At 52.1% G+C, this 24,046-nt stretch overlaps 1 protein-coding gene across 3 annotated transcripts in view; it reads left to right on the top strand.

The window, feature by feature from the left end:
- Positions 1–24,046, top strand: part of LOC142021595 (ankyrin repeat and fibronectin type-III domain-containing protein 1-like) — a 395,272-nt gene that overhangs the window by 296,696 nt on the left and 74,530 nt on the right. The window contains exon 1 of one of the 3 annotated variants that reach the window (XM_075010624.1): positions 12,941–13,051. The exons of the other annotated variants lie outside the window; for them this stretch is intronic. The gene's annotated coding sequence lies outside the window, so the exon portion shown is untranslated. Of the gene's footprint in view, positions 1–12,940; positions 13,052–24,046 lie in introns of those variants that run through there. 3 annotated transcript variants of the gene reach the window in all.

Genomic DNA, 24,046 nt, shown 5'->3' with positions numbered 1-24,046 from the left:
TTTCTCCTCATCTTGCCTTGCTGTTCACTCTGCTTCCCGGGCCCAATCTCCCCATTCCCCAGGAGACCGGGGCCGACCAGGGCGGACGGGGGATGTGAGGAAGACACTCCTGGAGTTTGATCAGGGGACAGCTGCATTATTGGCCGGTTGCCAGGAGGCAGAAGGGCACTTGAGCAGAGAAGCAAGAAGACCTGGGGCACCTTACAGACTAGTAGATATCTGTTAGTCTAAAAGGTGCCACCACAGGCGGCGTGGTTGCTTTTGAAGACACAGACTAACTTGGAGACCCTTCTGATACGAGAATAAAGGAGTGGCCTGGAGAGCCCCACATCCCAGCATCCATTGCTCCACCTTGAGCTAGCCAATCCTCTGCAGCAATCAGGCAGGGATACGGGTCCCTGTCGCCTTGCGGGCTTGTCTCTCCTTGTTACCGGCTGCACTCGGGCCGCCCGTGGCGTATGAGACTCAGCCGTGGGGAGTGAGCAGTCAGCCTAGCCCTGCTCTAGGCAGCAGAGTGGCACAGGCTGGTGCACGGAGGCTGGTTGCGGAGGAGCTGCGTGCTGCTTCAGAGCCCACCTTCTCCCAGCGGGAGACACCCTAGGAACTGGGGCGAGGCAGCTGCTGGTGGGACAAGCACCCGGCTCTAGCCTGTCCCAGCAGGGATGAGGGTGTGGCTCATTATGCAGAGGGGAGCTCGCGGCCGCTGCTGGTGTCAGCTCTGTTGCCTGGAGGTTGAATTGTACCAAATAAATCCAAGCAGGCAGGAGAGTAAATAAAACCCCTGAGTGCTTGTACCCAACGTTCCAGCCCAGCCCAGGCAGGAGAGGTGTCATTTTCAATCAGTCCAGCACAGAGAGAGCTGCTTTCAGTGCTCGCCTGCCCAGACACCACCGCCGTAATGCCCAAGCACCCGGCGTGTTTCCACTCTCCTCGAGCGCATCAATCAGGCCTCGGTGAGGCTCTGAAAGGGCCAGTTTGTTAAACAAACACACTTAGTGTAAAAAGTTTATTCCAGTTAATTAGGACTTCATTGCAATGGAAACAACTTATCCAGCTGCCATTTGCCAAGCCAAACAGTGAGTGGGGAGCGGGGGTCCCGGCCAGCAGAGAGACAACCGACCATCTCAGGCGGCTTTTAGTGATGTCACTTTATGCATGTTTTCGGGCAAGTCCTGGCTGGGAGAACTGGGGTCGTGTGGAGCCAGACGCTCCTGCGCTTGCAGTGTTGTGGACCAGCAGCAGCAGGTTTCAGCCCAGGGAATCTCAGCAGGGCTTGAGAGCTTGGCATGGCCAATCCCATCCTGGGGACGGCCAGGTTCATTCCCACCCCATTTCTCAGGGTGCTTCAGCCTCCTTGCAAGCCTCTGTGTCTCTCTGCGCCTGCCTTCCCCACCAGCACCTGGCTGGGGCTGGTGTCAGATGTGCCCCTCCCAGCTGCTGGGGAGGGACTCTCCTCCCACCTCCTGGCTGCCCACTTGCCTCTTGGTGGCTGGATTGTTCCTGGCCTCCCTGTGCTCCTGTTGGTTGGACCTCCTGCCCCTTGTGGCACTGGCAGGGGGATTCTCTCTCCTTTTCCATCCCCCTGATAACAGGATCCCCCCCTTTCCTCTCTCACTTGTGGCCCCGGTCATGGGATTTCCCTTCTGTCCCCTGCACTCTGCCCCTTGCCCTGTTATTGGGGTCTCCTCCCTTCCCCTTGCAGGGCCTTTCAGCCTCCCAGTTTGTCCCTCTGACCCAGAGAGGAAGGCAGATGGGGAGGCTCCCAGTGGGGATATCTGAGCTGTGGTGACCTGTCCGCCCTGCTCAAGCACACGCGCTGGAGCAGTGCTCCTACTGAGGAGCGTTTGTGATGCGCTCGGGGCAGAAGACTTTGGGTGCTGCCCCGAGCCCTTCACGGAGCACTGAGCTGCCCTCTGGGCCTCCAAACGGCCTCACGCTGCTTCAACCAGCCTGGCCAGGCTGCACCACTCAGCTGGCACTGGACGCGTCTCAGAGTCCTGCCTCCAGACAAGGTCAGAGTTACTCAGGCCCCAGCCTGGCCCTGCAGGATGCACGTGGGACAGCCGGGCTGCACTGCAGTGGGTGGAGGAACATGGGGCAGGGTCTCCAGCTGGGGGGCTCAGCTGGCCGAGTCCCTGGAGGGGCTGCTGTGGCGAATGGGGCAGGAGGTGTGGGGAGCTCACTGGACATGTCAGAGAGGGAGGAGCAAGAGATGCTGTGGCAGAAAGATTCGAAACACACAGTGAGTCTCTATCATTTCCTCAGACTGAAGTGACAGAGAGACTTCTCTGGAGACGATTAATTACCACCCAGGCTGCATATCTCTTGCTTCCCAACAATACCGAGCTGACGATAAATGAGCTCTCAGCATTCGTCACTGTCTCTCCCTGGCACTTGCTGAACATAATGGGCAGAGCCGATTAACGTTGGGCAGGAGCCGTGTCAGCACTCCCTGCACTGCGATAAGGCGCCCATGCGCTCCAGTCATTCCCACCCCTTTGGTTGAAGCCAGCAGCCCCTCCAAAGCTCATTAGCGCTGGGGGTGGGGGGTGGAATGGTGTGTGCCTGGAGCTGTGCCATGCGTAAGTGGAGAAAGTGAGAGGAAGTGGAATTCTTGAGCGCAGGCGGATCAGCTGGATGAGGCTCCCAGAAGCGCGGTTTGACCAGACTGGCTCTCTGGAGCCAGGCCGCGGAAGTGAGAGAAGAAGTGGGAGGATTAGCCGTCTGTATCATTGCAGGAGGGCAGCCGCCCCTCCCTGGCCTGCCAGGCACTCTCCTAACCCCAGGGGAGCGCCTTTGCGGTAAATGGCAGCGGATTACCCCCTTCCCGCTGCTCCGCCAGGCCCGTACGTACGGCTGGCCCAGGAGAAGGGCAGAGCATGCTAGGTGCTGACCTGTGCCGTGGGCTATGAGGGGATGCGCTGCCCCAGCTGCAGGGCGTGGGGTGGAGTCACAGTCCCTGCCCTTGTTTCTCAGCAAGCGGCTGGAGCTGCACCTGGCAGATGGGAGGGGAGTCAGATGGGGCCAGGGGATGAGACGTTCCCTGAGCTTCCCGCCCCCCATGGGATGAAGGCCACTCCTGGGGGTGTAAGAAGAGGAGCAGTTGCTGCACTGGAAGGAGGGGGCTTGGGACAGCTACTGTGCCTGGTCTTTGCATGGGGAGGGGGCAGGAGGCTTGGATGAGGAACCTGGGAAGACCTTGTGCTCTCCTTCCCCTCTAAGGCCCAGAGACTGGGTCTGATGCGGTGCTGAGGGAAATGCAAAGGAAGGTAGATAAGTAAATGGGACTTGGCAGCTACTGGCCTCCAGGAAGGCTCTGCAGAAGATCCTGCTTCAGGATATCTGAAGCAATGACTGTGGTCACCCTCTTCGCATGAGCACAAAGGTAAATGCATTTGAAAAGCGGTTTGATCTGATGGCGTGTTCCTCATACTCGCTTAGCACTCTCTCACCAAGCGCCGTGTGCCAGCACTGCACTGCGACTCCAGAGCTCTCTAAATTCTGTACAGGTACAGTCTTGCAAGCCACCTTCTGAACTGGGCTAGATCCCTTAGCAAGTGCCATGTGCAGGGGACAAGTGGCAGTGTTGACAGGGCCAAGTGATTAGTTTTGAACCTTTCTCTAAAAAACCACCAAATTGCCTACCCCAGTTGCTGTAAGAACTTGTCCCCTACCTTCCCGTGTATCTTCTGGATGCAGAACTAAAATCTGAGCAGAAGCAGAACAATCTAGTGTGTGCGGTTTTGGAGAACCTGCTGGTATTAGTCCTGGGGGAATTCTGCAAGTGTTGCATTTGGGGTCATAGTAAAATTGCAGAATCCCCTCAGGACTGGATATGTAGAAAGAGAATAAACTGCATTTTGCCTCTTTGCTGGTGGGGGGGTGGGGGGGCGTTGCTTCGCAGTGTGGCAGAGAGCACAGAAGCCGGAAGAGGGGTGTCCCATGGGCAGCAAATCCCTGTGAGGAGGAAATTCTCAAAGACCCCGGGGGAATGTTAGAGATGGAAAATTAGCTCCCTGAGGTCTGTCACTGTATACTCCACAGACAGAGGTCCTGCAGAGAGTACCCCCCAGAGGTATGTCTTGAGCAGAATCCATCCTGTGCCCAGCTCTGCGAGGCGCCGGAGTCTTCACGGGTGAAAGCTGGAGAAAGTCTCTGAAAGAGCTGACGGTTGGAGGTGCACACAGCAGATTGCCGTCTGCCATGATTCTTGTGACTCCTGCGGCTCATGGCAGTGAAGGTCGAAATGCACAGGCTAACTCCTGGCATAGCACGGGGTGAAATCCTCCTCCTGCCATGGCGCCCCTCGGTCCTGACTGGCAGCACCCACTGCTCTGCCTGCCCTGGTCCTCACTTGGACGAGTGGCACATGATTGACTGGAGATGTGACCCAGAGACGGGATGGAAACCCAGGTGGAGGTGAAGTTATATTTTGGGAGAGGCTATTAATTCTTGACACCCCTGCATCTCTTCCCTGGGAGGGGGCTCACAGGCAGTTAACAAAAGCATGTCTGCGATTGGAAAAGGGGGAATAATGGGCTCCCCTTAGTACTGAGCTCCCCTAACAATGTAGTATTCCACTTGCAATTTAGTGCATGCCCCCGGAGCCTTTTGGCGCCTCCCGTCCTCACAGGACACCAGCGCCAGGCTTAAGATCAGCTTTTTCCATTCTTGCTGAGTTCTGATTTATGCACTGACATCCCCGTCACAAGTCTTCTGACTTTGAAGGCTGCCTTCAGAGCCTATTCCCCTGGCCGGGTGGTTTACGAGCTCAGTGGTGATTTAGCACTTGTGTTTCTACTTGTCAGACCACACGTAGGGCAGGATGAAAGCCCCACGTTAGAGCTCAGTTGTGCCAGGGTGAGTGTGAAGGGGAGAAGTGCTAAAATAAGCCTTGGTGGCCACTGGGGAAAGTAGTAAATGATGGTTGTTTTGTGAGCATGAGGAGAGAAATCCAGCTGTGCAGGAGTCAGGCGCTCCAGTTCCACCCAGTGCACCTGCCCCATTCCTTACAGCCACACCTGGTGGGGGACGAGAGAGATGGGGCTTGAAGTAACTGCAGATAAGCTCTCAGCCTGTGCTTCGGCCCCAGTTCCAGTAGCTGCCGGTTGCAGGTGCTGACTCAGATTTGAGCAGCTCTGAGCATCAGCAGCCAGTCCCTATCAATTTCTCTGGAGTAGCCAGTTCTGGCAAAGGCTGAGGCTGCGGTACCTGTGATCTTTCTTCCAGTTCACGCTCCCTTCCATTCTCCCAGACAGCAATCTCCTCCGGCTGAGACTTAGGTAGGAGCACAGACAATACGATTACCTCTCCCCATTCCCTGCCTTCTGCTGGCATGGCAGCGTGAGTACAGAACTTGGTTTCTAGCGTCGACATGGAGTCACTTTCAGGGTTTCCGTCTGGGCAGGTGCATTCCCTGCTGCTTCGTACAGGAATCGTTGCCTTAGGGGTTCGTTTACTTTGTGGCTGCAGGAACCCGAGCCAGTGTTGGCTTACGTTATGGACATTGATATCCGCGTGAGATTGTTCTAGAGCAAGTTGTTTCCTTTAAAAGTCAGATTGCGTGCGTCCTAACACTCCAAGTGGCTCCCATCCTTGAAAGCCACTGGTGCCCTAGGGCCTGTCGCATAGAGGATCAGGAGGTGAGTTGGGGCTGCAACTCACAGCAAGATCAGGACATGAGTGCTACCTGCCAATCCCTTCAAAAGAGCCTCAACCCCCTCCCCGGTATTTATTTCTGTAAACCGATCCATAAAAATGCTTTGTATCGGCTGGTTTTGCTTTACACTGAAGAAAATGGAATCTCTTGCTGCTCTGCAGCCTGGGCCGATGGAAATTTTTAAGCATTTTAAAGCTGTATGCGAAGTAATTCAAGACAAGTTTCAAGTGTATTTTGGACTCTTGAAGAGCTGTCGTCTTCTTGCTTAGACCACTGGCTGTCCTAGACAAGGCCTCACTTTGAATTTATAGTTCTGCTGAGTAGGGTGGAATGTTTTGATTCCTAATTTAGAGTATCCGTCCTGACAGGTTCCAACTTTCCCGGCTCCTGCTGAGGCAGGCGGGGAGAGACTGGAGGGTGCTCAGAGGTTCCCTGCAGCAAATTTACCTGTCACCAAGAGCTCCAGGCTGCACGAACATTTTCATTTTGAAACTTGACTCTCTTTGGACTTAGCCTCCTCTCTCCCCTCCCCTTCTCTCTTGCTCTCTGTGGGAAAGAAGAGGGTCCTTGTGTGTTCTGAGTTTTTCCACGATTTTTCTTGTTGGTAGAATGGGGTGTTTGGGGTTTTTTTTTTTTTGTGCTCCTAAAATATAGGCCACCAGAAAATATGAGTTTGCAATTCCCCATGCGGGGAGATCCTAGCAGGGAGATTACTGTCTGGGAACCTGTGGGTTTGGGATGGTTAGCTTCCTCAGCTTGGACCTGATCCAACAAAACGTGTAGGCATTGAAACATTGACCTCAGTGGGACTACTCTTGTGGTTAAAGTTAAGCATGTGCTCAAGTGCTTTTCTGGATCAGGCCCCATAAAAGCAATGGCCCTTCAGAAGGTGTTGAAATTGGATGCAGTGTACCGGAGTCTTGCCTGCAAATCCCCCTTGCGCTGCAAGGTGCAAGGGGCAGAGTGCTATCCCTCCCCCTAACGCTTAGCAATTTGCCAGCCATGAGACCACAGCGAACATGCCCACGATGGTCTAGATCAAAAATGGGCAACCTAGCCTAGTGAGTGGGTCACGTGTATGGTCATCACTCATCTCAGTGGGCCACAAGCTTGTTGTAACCAAGACGGTCTTCCAGGATAGGGTGGAATGGCCAACTGTGCTTGCACACCTACAGTTTGTGGGGTGTGCGGGTGAACTGTGATCGGCTGCAGAGGGAGCACACGACTCATGCAGGCAGCGCATGCCTCTCTTCCCGGGCCCTTGCTTTATGTGCATGTTGCCTTAGTAATACGGGTAGGAGCAAAGGCAGGCAGATGGAAGCCAGCAGAATCTGGCAGTGATTGGGCATGAACAAAATGTCTCAAGGGCCAGGCACAGAACCCTGATGGGCCACAGGTTGCCCCCCACTGGTATGTGTGTTTGTGGGGGTGCCAGGGGCAGAAGGGTGGGGAGGCATGTGGTGTGTCCTAGCCAGAACCAAGCTATGGGTGTGGGGAGGAGGGATTCCCTGTGTGCTCCATTTCTCAGTAGTCACCAAGAAACTGCTAGGACTACATGCTAGGTGAGACATCAGGCTGGTATTTCAGCCCCCCTCCATGGGTCGGGGTCCCTGTGGGCTGGAGCCCTCCATGGCAGATTTGGCAGCATTGTTTCAAGAAGCCCTGGAGAAAGAAACCTGAGCGTTGTCCTGAAGTGGTTGCATCTGTTTAAAATTAAAGAAATCCAAAAAACGTTAACTTACGATATTCCTTCAGGTGTCTGTCCAGTTGCCTGTCTTCAGGTTTCAACCTGCTGTCCATCACCATTGTGTCGGGGCACCTTTCCATAGCAACAGTGGATGACCAGGAGACTGGTTAGAAGGATAGTAATGTCCGTCTGTGGTGAGTCTTGGGGTTAGGGCGGGGGAGCCTGTAGATACACACAGACAGCCAAGAGATAGGCCATTTCCAGAGAGTCCTGCGAAACACCTGCTTCCCCAGCACACAGCCTTCCTATGGGTTTCAGCAGAGGGTTTAGAGAGGTGTGTGAACAACATGGTGTGCAGAGATTTGTGTGGGTCGGCACGCTGAGACATGATGGGGCCCCGGCCCGGGAGTCGTCTGGTGTCAGGGTGACTTTGTAGGAGGGTGCCCAGGTGAAAGGGCTGCATGTAGGTGTCAGGGTTCAGTTACACAGGGGTGTCGGTTGCTGCAAGGAGGCAGCTTTGTGAGGGTTGGGGCACAGACAAGCAATGCATGGGTGTGGCTCTCCTTTCAGAACAGCCACATTATTTTTATCATTCCCTATATATCCTAGGCTGGAGTTCCAGCTCTAATGCAGGGGCACACTTATTGCAGTGGTGAATAGTAACAGAGAGGGAGCCGTGCTAGTCTATATACTATCAAAACAAAACAGCACTCCAGTAGCATTTAAAGACTAACAAAATAATTTATTAGGTGGTGAGCTTTCGTGGGACAAACCCACTTCTTCAGACCGTAGCTGTACCAGACCAGACTCAATATTTAAGGCACAGAGAACCAAAAACAGTAATCAAAGCTGGCAAATCAGAAAAAAATTATCAAGGTGAGCAAATCAGAGAGCAGAGGAGCGGGGGGTGGGGGGAGGAGTCAAGAATTAGATTAAGCCAAGTATGCCAAAGAGCCCCTATAATGTCCCAGAAAATTGCATCCTGGTTCAAACCACATGTTAATGTGTCACATTTGAATATGAAAGAGAGTTCAGCAGCTTCTCTTTCTAAAGCAGACTGAAAATTCTTCTTCAATAAAACGCAAACTCTTAAGTCGTTAACAGAATGGCCCACTCCATTAAAATGTAGACTAGCTGGTTTGTGAATACCCAAAGACCAGCTACTCCAAGATAGACCCAAAAAAGCCAAGAACAGAACACCACTGGTCATCACCTACAGCCCCCAACTCAAACCACTGCAACGCATTATTAAAGCCCTACAACCTATCCTTAATCAGGATGCCACATGCCAGAAGGCCCTAGGTGACAGGCCTGTTCTCTCCTACAGACAACCTCCCAGTCTTATGAGGATTCTCACCAACAGCCACAGTCTATACCACAAGAAGACCAGTCCTGGGACTTTTCCTTGCAACAAAGCCCTCTGCCGGCTTTGTCCACATATCTATTCTGGAGATACCATCACTGGACCTAACCAGGTTATTCACAGAATCACGGGCACTTTCTCATGTTCCTCAACTAACATCATATATGCCATCACGTGCCAACAATGCCCAGATGCTTTGTGTATTGGACAGACTTCAAACTCTCTCAGACAAAGAGTTAATGGGCACAAAACAGACATCAAAACATTCCTGATCCACAAACCAGTTAGTCTACATTTTAATGGAGTGGGCCATTCTGTTAATGACTTAAGAGTTTGCGTTTTATTGAAGAAGAATTTTCAGTCTGCCTTACAAAGAGAAGCTGCTGAACTCTCTTTCATATTCAAATTCGACACATTAACACGTGGTTTGAACTGAGATGCACATTTTCTGGGACATTATCAGGGCTCCTTTGCATACTTGGCTTAATCTAATTCTTAACTCCCCCCGGCCCCTCTGCTCTCTGATTTGCTCATCTTGATAATTTTTTTCTGATTTGTCAACTTTGATTACTGTTTGTGGTTCTCTGGGCCTTAAATAATGAGTCTGTTCTGGTCTGGCTCTGGTCTGAAGACGTGGGTCTGTCCCACGAAAGCTCACCTAATAAATTATTTTGTTAGTCTTTAAAGTGCTGCTTTACTGCTTTTTTGTTTTTATTGCAGTGATGATCTTTGTGTTAGAACCTGCATCCCAGAAGCAGACCTAGGGCTCAAGATATCAAAATTCCATCGTCATTCCTAATGCCCCAAGGCATCCAGTCCCCATTTGATTCCATTTCTCTGTTTTGTTTTCTGTGGTCTGAGCTCTGGTCGCAGCTTGTAAAGGGGTTTGATATCGGAACTGAAATTCTTTTCCACATTCATTAGTGCAGCTCTCAAAAGAGAACATCACAATTCCCATTATTAGCCCTGTTTCTTCCTCAGTTAATAACGTTCTGCAACGCTCGACGTGCCAGCCACGTTCTCAGAGAGAGAGCCTGTAGCTCTGGGAGCACCTTTTGGTACAATAGGCGGATGTCAGGTTTTTCAGTCTGATCTTAAAAGAAGCGTTAATTCAAAGGGAGCACGCAGTCACAGTGCTGAGTTTTGGACGTCAGAAGGCACAGTGATCTGTCTGAGGAGCAGCAAGCTGGTCTGCATTCAAACTGGTGTCGTACATCTGGCTCTCTGAGACCCTGAAAGAGGCGCTGCCTTCCCAGGGTTGCTTTTTCTTTTAGCAATTAGGTCTAACGGCAATCTCTCTCTTCCCTCCTTCCTTTCCTCCCCCCACCCCCGAGGAGGTTTCTCCAGAGACGTCCATTCCATGCGCCATGCGGAGGCCCAGCTCTAATGAGATGGTTGATAACAGGGTTCTGCAATGTGGCTGAAGGGATGAGGTGCCAGTGAGCCCTGCGGGAAAGGAGATTTAGGAATGAGCAAATGACGCAGCACAGACATAACGAGCAGTAAAGACTGGGTTTCAGTCTGGTTGGAGTTGGGCTCTGGATGGTTACTGCTTCCCTGTTCCACTCCACCTACTCTGTCAAATCAGATGTGGTTTTGGAACAAGGCCATTGTCCAATTTGGGGATAGAACTGGGAGCAGGCTGGCCATGGAGGCTGAGACTGGGCTTTCTGAGAGACCTAGGGAAGTTCAGAGACAACATTTTTTGAAGGCACCTGAGTGAGCTAGGAGCCTAAGTGCCATTTTCAGACATGACTTGGAGCACTAGGAACCAGAGTCTCTGGGCTGGAGGCCCTGAGGTGCCTGCATCATGTCTGGAAATGGGACTCGGGCACTTTTGAAAATTTTACCCTGGGGCAGCTGGTTAGTCAGTCTGGGCAGCTGCAGGATCCTGACCAGGAATGAAAGGCTGGCAGTCAGAGTTAGCCAGCCCTTGGCAGGACACACGGCAGAAGGGTACCCATGGCAGTGGGGTTCTCCGGGGAAATTGCTCTAGAACTGCCATCGGTGGCTGGCATTAGTCCTTTCAGGAAGGTACAGCAGTTGCAAGTAGGACTGAAGTGCTTGAAATGAAAACAGGCAGGTCCAAGTAAGTTACTAAGTTTAAAAAAAAAAAAAAAAAGAACGAAAGATACCAGCTAATTCTAATATGCTAATGGGCTTGTTTCTTGTAAATTTGTACCCTAGCAGTCTCCCTATCCCTAGGGGAAAGTACCAGATTCAAGTTGGATTCCACTGCCAAGTGGCCTGGTCACATGTCTTTCTAGGACCACCAATAGTGTGGGCTTACAGGGAGAATAAAACCATTCATGGGCTGTTGAGTTGAATACACAGCTGTTAAGTTCCTGAAGTATCACTAATGGCCCTCATTAACACATTTAGATTTACCTAACTTCACATACAAGAATTATATATGCACAAAAGTTAGATATACTGATTCAGCAGATGGCGACTTCAAAAGTGGTACATTACATGACCTGTTCCTCATAAAGTATCTTTCAGTTATGCATATTCATATTCATAAGCCGATTTTAATAAAGCACGGTAGGGGCTATGACACATATCCTGAAAATGCAGCATCCAAGAGATTAGTAAGTGTTGACTCATTACTACGAGGGCCAGCTAGTATCTTTTGCTAACTTTTGAAAACATTTGCTCTCAGAAGTCGTCCATGAGGTGTGAACCGTGTTATTTCACAAGGGTGCTGCTTTCAGTTCCGTGCCTGCTATAGGGTCTGTAACTTTTGAAAGCAGGTCTAATGTGTATTCTGTTTTGTGCAGGTTTTATACCACACTCGTCACTGCAGTAGGCAAGTGCCCCCAGCAGTGTATCTCGTGCCGGGGGACAGTTGCTGAGAGTAGAACCCAGTCTGTCACCTAAACTCACATTGTTAACTTCTGAACCGCCCCTGCCCCCGCCCCTCACGCATGCATCTGACGAAGCGGGTCTTTGCCCACGAAAGCTTATGCGCCAAAATATCTGTTAGTCTATAAGGTCCATGCTAACTTCTTGACTATTTTGCTTCCCTGCATCGACAGGCAAGATTTCTGCAGCGGCACGTCCTTTCCCTGCTTAGTGTTTTGTGGAGATAGCAAGTAAGGCGCCTGAAGAGGTGGTGACATCGCTAGTTCAGACAATCAGTCCTTTTTTGTTTCTTTGTAACTACTAGTTTTCTCTGGGGAACTCTCCACTTTACACTTCAGCGCTGAATGGTTGGTTTCTAAGGTGCAACCACTCCGAAGGCTTCAGGATGTTGGCAGCCAGCACTTCAGAACAGACCCCAGACGAGGGTTTTGACTTGATCGATGCAGAGTCGTAGATTTCTTATCACGTTTCCACCTTGTGCTTTGTTAGGTGGACGTGTATTCTCCAGTGGTAGAGCCGTCTTGTACAGCCTTAGTGCAGGCTCTCGGCCTGAGGAAAGGAGTCTGGCTAGAAGGTCACCCAGCATGGGCTGACTCGTCCAGAGCTGCTGTGCCAAACCGTGGTGGTTTATGCTGTGGAAGTCTTTGGCTGGAGAGGGCAGTGTACTTCCTTGTTTATTCCGGTCCATTTTGAAGTCACTTCAGTACTGCAATGTTCATGTTCTGTGTGGTTTTCCCACTGAGCTGTGTTTAGAAGAACTCTCAATGGCTTTTTTTTTTGTGTGTGTGTGTGTGTGATATTGCTCTTTGCTGCCATTAAATTCCTTTCCAGCTAGCACTTCTTCCTTCTCTCACATTTCTCTCACAGCCAGGGCTAGTTCAGGGTGAAATTCCATCCTCTCACTGTGCAGCCCTTTGCTGCCACTGTTGAAATGGGCTAGCTGAAGTAATAGCTTTTCTGGAACCAATGTCTGGCCCAGATATTACCTTACGCCCCTTGTCTCTCTCCTGTCCCCGGACCAGCAGGGTTAGGACTATGCTGAGCACCGTCAGTAAGTTCTGTGAAGGCACTTCGGGCGGGGAGACTCCATTCACAACAGCTGGTAGTGGGACTTGAGCTTCGGGGAGACCGAAAGGAGCCGGGTTCTGTCTGCTGTGGGGAAAGGGAGAGATGGTTGGACTTGTGACAAAGGAGGTGACTGAGTTGTCTCCTATGATATGAGGGGGGGAGACTTGTAAGAAAGAACATGTTAAGTGCCAGGTTTGTTCTTTTATTGTGAAATGACTCTTGTCCATGCACCCACACCTTCCATTGGCTTGGCCTGTGCTTCGTTCCTTTGCCCAGGTCGCGCAGAATCCTAGGCAACAGGTCTGGTAACAATTGAACGACCGTAGACATGTGCTGTCTGCATAGCTTTTTGTCTGTCAGCGTGCCTTCCAGATGCCTTGGTAGCCAAGCCTCCCAACAGCCCTTTCAGGTCAGTATGTTTGACTAACGGGAAGCACAGAGTGTTTGGAAGTGACTTGCCCAAGATGTCAGAGCGAGTGTGTAACATGGGCCAGCACTGAGCCTGAATCCCTGGCTCTTTCTCTAACCCCTCAGCAGCCTGCCCTACGAGAACACGGCTTAATTCCCAAGCCTTTGCTCCTGCCACTAAACCTGATGGGGCACAGACATTCCAGCTCAGGCAAGGTGATTGTAAGTTAGCGAACAGCCTCCCTGCTACGCTGCGCCTGTGCCTGATGAAGGGAAAGGTCACCCACCCAGCGGCCTAGGTGTGACCTTTGGCTGCCCATTTGGTAAATCATTCCACCAAACAGTTGCTTCTGTACTTCTCCCTTGATTGACGTGTGTCCGAGGTTGTTTGGGTCCCTTGTCTTACCCTGTTTTTCAGGCCACAAATACCTCTCTCTTTTCTTGGACTCCCTCATGGCCTAGACGCCAAGGAGCTCTCCTCTCAGCTGGCTCCAGAAGTGCGCTTGGAATCCCAGAATTTCAGGCTTTAATGTGCAAGCCAATAGTCACACAGCCTTCATCCAGAGACTATCATTATTGCCTCCCCGCTCCCATTTCTTTTATTTTCCCTTGCTTGGTCTCTTTGAACTACAGCTCCCAGGATGCCCGAAGATATGCAGACGTCCGAAGACAGTGGTTTCCTATAAACTTTTGGGGTTTCATGCTTTGCAGGCAGGAATGTTTTTATTGCTTCACAAGTCCCGTCAAGTCCCTCAAACCTCCATGGTGTTTACCAGTCAGGGAGGGGAAAAAATGGTGCTTGGAGGTTCACGGCATGGGCAGAGGGTGGAGTGAGACAGCTGAGAGGGTGAATGAATTCTGCCCAGAAGCTGCTCTTGGGGAAGGTGGCCCTGACATTGCTAGTGTTCTCAAAGAGAGAGGTGCATGCTGGGGACAGTATTGGATTAGCTGATGTTTCCACAGGGGTCCCTTTACTTTTTGCTTGCCTGCAGCATTTCTGGAGCTGGTCACATTTGGACAGGGCTTTGGACCCTCCCAGTTCCAGAGCTACTCTCACCAGCCGCTGCTGGGAATGTCAGAAGGCTGCAATAGGGACTTGGCAAATCTCTACCTGACCAAAGCCTGATGTGAGGTCAGCAATCTCGCCGATGACCTCACTCCTGGGCACAGCCATGAGAGAGGCTGGGCAACAGGCCTGCGGAGCAGCAAGCTGTGTGTAGTACAATTAGAGGTTGTTTTCAGCAGTGGGGGAGGGCATAGAACGCAGCTCAAGAGGGAAGGGCGAGGCTGGTTGTGTACTGGACTAATCACCAGCTGACAGTACCCCCCCGGTTGATATGGAAGCTAGGGATCATTGGGACATACTGGAGTGCCTTGGCCCTCTAGCCACACTGCCTAGAGTGCCAGCAGGTTGGTCTCTTGTGTGTAGCTGTGCGTCTGGGGCAAGGAGATGGCTCATGCGTCCTTCTCCTGACGTGTTCAGCGCAGAGGCCAGACAGGGCTTTGGTTTTGAGCTTCCAGCCATGCAAACACCACCTGTGGCTCGTCCCTCCCGCCTCATCTTCCGACCCACAACAAAGGGTTTGGAAGTAGAACTTGGCCATTGAGCTGCCGCATGAAGCACAGTAGAATCCTGCTCCCTGTCCCAGAGCCAAGCGGGCTCTGCTGGGCTCTGACAGGTGTAACGACTCGTTTTTGCCAGTAATGTGACTTGCGGGACACCCAAGGAAGAGAGATGTCGAGTAACATGGTGCCATTTTTCGAGTCATTTTTCTCTCTATAACTGCACTTAGATGAGCTTTTTCTCCTTGTGTGTGTGTGCACACGCATGCATTAAAAGTCCTGGAATTAACAGAGTGATATCACACAGACTGTGCAAACAGACCATAGAGGAAGACAGGTAACATTCTGAGCCCACCAACACAGCTGAAATTGCCTCATTCTCAAGAGCCAGATATAAATCCTGGTGCAGAGCGACTGGACGGCCACAGGGCAGACCCCGCAATGTCAGGGGCTCTGAAACACATGGTACGTTAACCGTCTTGTGCCTGGCAAAGAGGTTACACCAGTTTCTCGGGCAGGGTTAGACTAGTGTGCCTGACTGTGCTCATGGCTGGTGGGGCAGAGTACAGGGCTGCAAGAGGCAGTGCTGGGAGTCCTTCCCAGAGTGAGAAGGTGGGTTTATGGCCCTTCCCTGCAGCGTGCCCGCAAAAAAGGGCGTCCCCACAGTGAACGTGGGCGTGCCAGAAGTCAAGGTGCCTGAGGGCGGAGACAATTTTCCTACGTTCTGTTCATGGTGGCTATCCTCTGCTTGCTTCTCTCTTCTCTTGGCAGGGTCGATTCACCCTTCTTTGCCTTTGTTCCTTCCTTCTTCTCAGCTCTTCTTCCAAGCCACCTGCATTTCTTTCGAACCTGCTCCTTTCTGCTTTGCCTCCCCCACCTTTTCAGTGGTGTTGGCCGGCACCGCCTCCTCCCAGGTCACTACCTTCTGCTCTTTTCTTGGCATGTATCTTCCCATACGCTTATACGTCCACCCATTCTCCCCGCCCCAGTCCAGTTACACAGAGAGAGAGAGAGAGAGTGTTCCTGGGCCCCTCCCTGAGTCCCAGATAGCAGCTGATTAGACCAGGCAGTGTGGTCCACTAAAGGAGACTGCTGTCAGCCCAGAAAGGAAAACCATTGCGGCTCTGTGGCCAGCTCACTTTAACCACATCACTCCTTTCCCAAGCTTGGAAATGCTGGCTGACCGGAGTCCCAGAATAACAAGGTTTTCCATTCCGGAGAGGAGCGCTCCGCCACTTAAAACAAGAAGAGGCTCCATTGCAAGTGCTAGGTTCAGACTAAACAATAGCAAGACACCACCAAAGGGTTTTCCTGTTGAGGCAGAGCCTGGAGATGTTTTAAGATGCGTACACTGCCGCAGGATTTAGATGTGTCAGTAGAGCTGGCTTAAAGTGTGACCAGCACTAGGGTGCACGAGGGGAGCTGATTTGGGGCTCTGCAGTGAACAGCAGGAGTGTACATGTCAGGGCAGAAGTCAATCCACAGAGCTGTCAGTGACCTGGATGGGAATAGGAGGCGTATGGGACAGGAGCTTAGAGGTGCACTGACAGATCAGTTATGTGACGGCCAGTTCTGCGGCAGCTTTACATTGCCGTGTGCCTCTGCCATCGCCAGAGAGCCTTTACTTTGTCTTGCTGGCTTTCCTGTCTGATCCTTCGCACACACTGACTGCTGTGTAGGAGAAAATGTGGTCGCTATGTTCAGAGGCATGGACTGGCACATGGACAATATGCTGAGGTTGGCAAAGAGTTTTAGCATGCTAGGTCAACCATGGTTGCTCTCTAGTGAGCAGCTTTTGGAGGGTCAAAGCAGCCACAGGAATTTTGAGCCCTCTGAGCGCTCAAACCCACCAGTCACCCATTAAATGATACAGGAGACAGAAGTTTGTGTTCTCCCAGGTCACTGGGACCTTTCAATGATGATAAAAGTTTAATTACTCCAGGGCACACTTTCAAAATTCGCCTTCCCGACAGCTCGTGAAAAAGCTCACATTTCCTGGCAAGAAGGGACTTGGGACCAACTACCCCTTCCAGATCGTTTGCATCCACAGAAAGATGTATGAATTGCAAGCACAGTTAGGTGGCCAATTGGCAAAATTCAGCCCAGAAGCGCAGCTCTGATGCCATCTACTTGATCTTATCGTTTTAAAATAACAAGAAAGGGAAACGTTAAGTAGACTTTCTAAAAATCAGAAAATAGCAAAGATTTCACCATTGTATTTTATAGGTTTCTCTCTCTCTCTCTCTCTCTGTATGGCATTGCTGATCAGAAGCACAGAAGACTGTTAGGTCTGATGTCTCAGAGCTGTGTGGTAGTAGGAGTCATTGTAACTCTCAAATCACTATGATCCACATCAGTAATAAATCACAGGACAAATCCTCAGGAGCAGAGTTTCATTTGCACCCTCCTTAAGAGCATTTTACACCACCAGAGAGGGTAAAGGGCTCTCGGTGAAATTGAGAATTCAAGCTTCTCTGTTGAATGATGGTCCTTACGTGTGTTCTGTACTTGGGGGGCGTGGAAGTGTTTCTTAGTGATTGACCCACATGGGCACTGTGCATCCCCTCATGATCAGATGTGAGGCTATAACAGACAGTGTTTGAGCTCCCTCTGGGCACCAGGTGTCCTGCATCACTAGGACTCCCTGCCATGGCAGTCGGTGATCTCCAGGAGGGAGATATTCCTGGTAGCCATTACCTCAGGTAGGCCAGTCGGTGAACCGGCAGCCGTGACAGGCCTCCTTACTCCTACACCTTAAATTCCTCCCAGAAGTAGTTTCAGAGTTCCACCTGCATCAGAGCCTCCTCCACAAGCAGTTTTCCATCCCAAGCCACAAGCCTGTCACACAGGCAGGGTCTTACACTCAGCCACCGTGCACTGGCAAATTCCACCTTCACGGAGCTTCCTCCTTTCCCACGCCACCTAAACTTTTGGTGTTCCTTGCTGACCAATCCAAGGGCCAAGCCCCCTCCTCCCAATGAATCGCCGAGTGGGTCCCCAGGTCCACCTATGAAAATCAGTGCTGGAACTAGAGGGGCAGGAGGTTTTGCCGCCCCCTCTGGCTTGAAAGAGTTTCCGTTATAGGCAGCGCTTGCAGTTTGGTGCAATGGCTCTCAGCTCCCCGGGCTGCTTATGTTATCTACAGTCCAGGCTCCCCGGCCTCATACAGTCACAGCACGCTCCACACAAGGCGCCTACGTCGTGACCATCTTGTGGCCAGCCCTCTGTCATGCTGCAGCCTGCTGCTCTGTCCGCACAGTCACGTCCCACTCCACTGACACCTAAACAGCGACTGCTGCAGACTGTGCTGTACTACCGCCTGCACACGCCGTTGCAGCCTTGCATTCGCCTCTGCACTGCTCATTAATTACCCACACATGTGCATGCACCCAGGTGTGGGACCCCACGGGGGCCTGTGCACCTCGAAGAACCTCCAGGTCCAGGAGAGTAACCACCTCTTTGGAGCTCCATCCTGAATCAGTGACACTGCTCACAGCAGGAAGCCCCACAGCATCCTGCCAGTCACAGGCATTCAAAAAGGAGGCCCCAAACAATCCTGAGAGTGGCTGAAAGATCATGAGATTTTTTTAACCATGTAGACACTTTTTTTCGGCATCTAGTTTCTGAGCTTTCGGTCACGCTCAGGTCTTAACTTCAGTCCTTCCCCTGCAACCACAAGGATGGAAGCTTATTTTTTGTTTCCAGTGACAGCTGCGATTGTCCCCTAGCCCTAGGACTAGAGACCTGGGGCTCTATGGAAAACGGTCATGATCAAATCCCAGGAGCTGGCAATACTGAGCAGCTCGCCGAGGCCTGATTCTCACGTGCACTAGTGCCCTTGCTCGGACAATGTAATGAGCCCTTAAGTGGGTATCACAATAACAGCTCCCACTGAAGCCAGTGAAAGCTTCGCTTGCGCATTCCACCAGGCATAGAGTCTCTGGTTTGGGAACAATGAGTCGTCTTGCTGCTTGGCAAGCCAGTTCATTTCCTTCTTGCTGGCCTCTCTTTTCTGAGGGAAAAGGTTGTTGACAACAACAACAAAGAGAGGAATCTCCACAAGGCCTCTGATGCCTCGCAAGGCAAGAAGCCTGAGCTGTAATCACTGTCTTTCTAAGCTTCGATCCGTGACTACCCGCCCAGCCATTCCTGGCTAACATCTACATGAACTCCAGCGTGCCCCATGGAAGCAGCACACAACACGCATTCCGGAGGAGTGGGGAAAGAAGCTAAATCATTCGAACTCATTCCGGGAGCTGCCAAACTACTCGAGTTCCAGCTTTCTTGCTGCTGTAGCTCACAGGCTTGGTTTCTTCACCGTTCCTTCGGCCGTCCCCAGGGGCTTTTGCTTGCTTTTGTCCGCTGATCCTGAGTGCCTTCCCTTGACAAAATTACGGTTCAGCGTTTGAAGAGTCCATCCCAGCCTGTCTGGACCCACAGGGGCTCCTTTTGGTGCCCCCAAACCCTTCTCACAGCCTGTGCAATGCCTTTTTTGCCTGGGAGGAAAAATGTTCTGCATGTGGGTTTGATGACTTCTTGCCCTTTGCAGAATGCCATCATGTTTCCACCAATCAGCCCCAGGGTTTGTTGCAAATCTTCCTTCTCTTTAGCTTGTGGAGCCTTGCCAGCCAGAGTATCCCACTGTGAAGGCCTCAAATACTGCAGAAGGTTCATTGGCCTCCTCTGCTTGTGGCAGGCCCCTGTGAGTCTGTCTTGATCTGTTATCCCAGGCATGAGCTCAACATGCAGACCTGTGGTATTGCAAACGCTGGTGAAGTTAAAAGCTCTGATCTGGAGTTCTTGTTCCTAGCCCATGCGCCAGCCCCCTGCTCCAGCCTGGTTCCCTTTGGCTTGCACTGCCCTATGGGCCAGCTGGTACCTGGCCAGCTTCTCATCCACTAAATGTCTCCAGTATTTTTTTCAGAGCAGCCAGCCTGGCTGGTGAGCCTGGTTTTTCTGGGACAGAGGCTGCGTGGGAAGATGCTGTCCCTGGCAAAAAGGCTGTACTTTGGAGGTGAGACAGGAGGAGTAGGGGAAGTAGCCTCTTGATTTTAAGTGTGATGCAAGGGGAGATGGGACGAGATGACTCCCTTTCATTTTAAGTGCAGGGAGGTGGGCAACTGAGGCTGCGAGTGGGATAAAATGAGACAGAACTCATAGCTTCAGATATTGGCCACCTCCAGCCATCAAGGACTGAGCCTCTTAAAAGCTTTCCTGGTGCACACTCCCTGGGGGGGACATGCACTGGGCATCTTTGCAGGAGCCTGGTACTTGCAGCACTTGGCATGACATTGTTTCATGCACCTCGCTGGGGGGGCCCGTGTGCCTTTCCCGTGTTCTAAGCACGTTTGGCTCACATGTACGAGCGTCTCTTGAGCAGAATAGCAGGCGACGGTGAGATGATGGGCTGGCTTGGACTGGAGCTGGGATTCCCGGCCAAACTGACACGAAGGGATGTTTTTTCATGTAACGCACCATTGGCCTGAAGTACTCGCTGCCACAAGGTGTCTTTAAGATCAGGAGCTTACTATGATTCCATTCAGGTCCTGACATTTACATGGGACCTGAGACCATCTGGAGCTACGACAATGGAGACTGAAAATAAGCCGGAAGAGCTAGAAACCCTCGTCTCATGGCACAAGTCAACTTCTGCCTACGAGCGGTCGGGAGGAAACGTTCCCCAGTTATCCCAGGACTGTCGGGCTTCATGCAGCTTCCTCTGAAGCAGCTGGCATTGGCTTCTGTGAGACGTGGAAGGCTGGACTGGGTGGATTAGGTAGCTGCCCCTACCGATCAAGAAGTTTGGCACTCAGCAGCTGTCCAGCTCAGGCACAGACACAGCCTCTCCTCTGCCCTCGTCTCCCTGCTGGCCCCCATCTTTTCTGTTCCTCCAGCTTGCGCCTCGTTTGTGCTCCTCTCTGCAGTTATTTTTTTCACTGAGCAAATTTTAAAGGGACGAACACAAAAATGCATGTGTGGTTTTGAACTGAAAATTTCTGTTTGTCTTTTGAACACCAAAATGAAAGGAAAATTTCTATTTGAAATAAAACGAGGACATTTTTGTTCAATTTTTCACCTCAAAAACTGAAAACTGTATGGAAATCAGTTTGGTTTTGCCAAAAATTTCAATTTTGATGAACATTGGTGAATGTTTTTGTTCTAAAAAAATTCATCCAGCTCTGTTGTCATTGTGTGCCATGTCCTGGGCTGAATCGATCCTGAATCATCGTCTGTTGGCGGACTGGGCACTTTTGTTTGTGACCGCTGCTAGAGCCAGTCATGAGGGGTGCCATTGATGAAACTGAACTGGGAATGCAGGCTTGGGTTAGGTCCCTAGACATAGCCTGAGGGAGACAACACCAGGGCTTCACTGGCAGGAACCAATACAGGCATTAACAAAGCGATGTGCCTTCCTGCAGGTGCTTGGAATTCAACCCAGGAGCAGCTGAGGCCCAAGCCAGAGAGAAGGAAGAGGCCAGGCCTAGAGGCCTTGGTCTGTATTGTCCTTCAGCATAAACCTTTTCAAGTCCGGGTCTGGAGGGGTGTGAAATTAGCAACACTAGGGGTGGAGACCGGGGCAGCATGGAAATTTTGCAATGAGTTTATTTTCCAGTCCTTGTTATAAATACCCTCATTCTAAAACCCACTCGGCTGTAATGCTCAAGCACAGCTGCGCTACATTTTTAGACCTTCATGTAAGGTATCTCCGTCCCTCCCTCCCCCTCGGGTGCACCTAAGGGCCCGGTGTCTGTGGGCAGAAATAGATCGTATCCACTGACGTGCTAATTGTAACGCATCCTGATAATGCTCGCTAGAATTAGCTGTGTGTACCAGAGCTGGCTTGTTGGCGGAAGTTTTCCTGACCCCATTATCCTCCTTTAAATAGAGGACTTTGCAGAGGGCCTGGAGTGCCTCAGAAAGCCCAGCATTCCGGAGCCAGCTCATGCAAAGTCTGACTTTGAGGCCAGCATGGACTCAGTTTAACCAGTTGTGTCCCGTCTGTCCGTGTGCAGAGGCAAGGGCGTATGAAATGCCACTCAGATCACAGGGTGCGCGGTGTGTAGGTGCAAGGGCAGGCAGATTCACTGCTGGCGGCATCTGCTCTCTCCTCGGAGGCGCCCGGCGGCGCGCTCTGCCAACGGCACCGGAATGCACTTGGGCACTCTGCCTGGGAGAGATTTAGCCCTTCTGGGATCGGAGGGTGGTAGGGAGAGGAGCACTGCAGGTTTCCCACACTCACGCTGCATCTGTAGGCTGAGCTGCAGCACTCTGCTACTCCAGCCACGAGCCTGTTCCAGCTCAGCTGCGCACCTACTACTGGCCTTGTGGCTCCTCCCTTCACTCCAGTCCCACCCTCTCCTTCCCAGCAGCTCCCCAATGCACCCCATGCCCAGCTTACAGCTCTCCCAGGCCTCGCCTGCGGCCCAAGCCCTGTTCCCCCGGCACGGCCTCGCACCAGAAGTGGACAGCTGCGCTTAGCTGTGCCAGATTAACTACGGAGTAATGTGAGCCAGCTTCTCTGGGGCATTCGCTGAGACCCTTAAGCTTATTAGATCTTGGCGCTAAATGTCGGAGGCTGATTAGAGAATACGACCCTACGCTGTCCCGCCCAGCCTCCTCAACTGTGTCACACGTTCTCCATAAGCATGGAGGTGCAAAAGCCCTCAGCTTCCTTTTCTCCTAGTTATGTTACAACACCAACCCCAGCGACCAGCTCTCCAGAGAGCCTGGTACCAGCTGAGTGCTCTGACAGGAGCCAGCCACTGTTCTGTCTGTCCAGTCTATCTCCAGCATGTCTCTGCGGCTTAGGCGCACCCATTGTGGCAGGTGTGCAGTTGGATGACGTAATGCACGAGGAGAGAGCAATTTATGTAACAGCCTGCAACCAGCCCTCGGGCTCCGATCTCATCAGCCCTTGCAAGCTAGTCAAGGAAGAGTCAGGCCAGCAAATGGGTGGGAAATCAGGTATCTGAGGAAGCAGTGCTGGTGAGTTCTTCAAGGCCAGCCCAGTGCCTTCTGGTGGAGTTGGGGGCATTGCTCCGCTAGAGGCACCTGTCTTTCGTAAAGATGAAGTGCTGATTCCTTCTTGTAGTTAAATATCTCACATCACCCTTTGCGAGGGTGTGTGTGCAACCCCATTGTTCTCGCCATGTCCCAGCGGTACCCGCATTTCCCCTTCCGACGCCGTTTCAGCTGGAGGCAGCGTTCTTCTCCCGTTCTGTCCGAACCCACCAGAGAGTGTTAAACTGCTGGGGTGTTGTAGCTCACATCAGCCAAGGACTCCCACTGCCATCTCTCCCAGCCTCACTCGGAGACGCGGGGTTTGGAGTTCAGCAAAGAATCATCAGTTCCTTGAGCTCCTGTGGAATAAATGGGCTGGCGGGGGGAGACATTGCTTGGCCCAAAGCTGGTTTGAGTTGACACTTGCAGGATATACATAACCTGCTCTTCTGTGCATGTGGTGCCAGCAGCTGGCTTTTGGTGGGCACTGGAGCTGGGCCAGTGTGTGTAGGGAGGAGGGCACGAAGCGGAGCAAGAAAGAAAGGGCAAATAGGATGGGTTTTTGTCACCTGAAGTTTTTAGTGCCTAAAGCCGCCGGGGAATGGCCGTTGTGCGTGCTTTGTCCCAGAGGGACGGGTAACAGGATGCAGGGGGGGTGGGTCAGTCTGCTACCTAGGAAAGGAACCCAAAGATTACCCAGGACTGTGAGATCCCACACCAGCACAAGTGCTGACGAGTTCGGTCGTCCTGGGCAGCGAATTACCAGCTGCTCAATGAGCAGCACCTGGTGCTGAACAGAGCAGTGGTGAAGAGCTGCACGCGGGGCGTCTCGGGCTCAGGGCATCGTGGGCTTTAGTCGATCGTGTACTGGAGGCCTCAAGCTCACAAGGTGCTGAGCACCGTCAGCTGCCCTTGACTGCAGTGGAAGTTGAGTGTGCTCAGCCTCTGTACGTGATCGGACTCCCCCGTCTTCCACCTGCCCTGCGGCAGGATCTGGTGCCCGCCACCCATCTGCAGGCCAGGCCTCACTTCGCCATGGCTGTGCCCGTGGAGGGGCACTTGGTGTACAATGGCTCAGGATGACCTCTGCTGCCTACGGAATGAGCAGGACCTCTCAGTTAGCCTGCTGGCACCGTGTCACTTTCCAGATTCGAAACAAGAGCCAGATACGTCCTTGGGGGATAGAGCCACCAACGGCTGGCAGCCAGGCTGGGCCAGGAGGGTGTCCCTAGCCTCGGCCAGTCCCAGCTTCTGGCAAACCAACAGAGGGATGGAGCACTGGCTGGTCACCCATTTTGTTCACTCCCTCTAGGGCCCCTGGCATTGGCCACTGTCGCAAGACGGGACACTGGGCTGGAGGGACCTTTGGCCTGACCCTGCATGGCTGCTCTTAAGTTCTCATCGTGCGCGTGTTTTAGGTGGGCAGTCAGGT

The sequence above is a fragment of the Carettochelys insculpta genome, chromosome 16 (genome assembly GCF_033958435.1).
Source record: "Carettochelys insculpta isolate YL-2023 chromosome 16, ASM3395843v1, whole genome shotgun sequence".
NCBI classification, from domain to species: domain Eukaryota; kingdom Metazoa; phylum Chordata; order Testudines; family Carettochelyidae; genus Carettochelys; species Carettochelys insculpta.
Note: the sequence above shows the minus strand (reverse complement) of the source record. Positions and strands in the feature narration are given on the sequence as shown.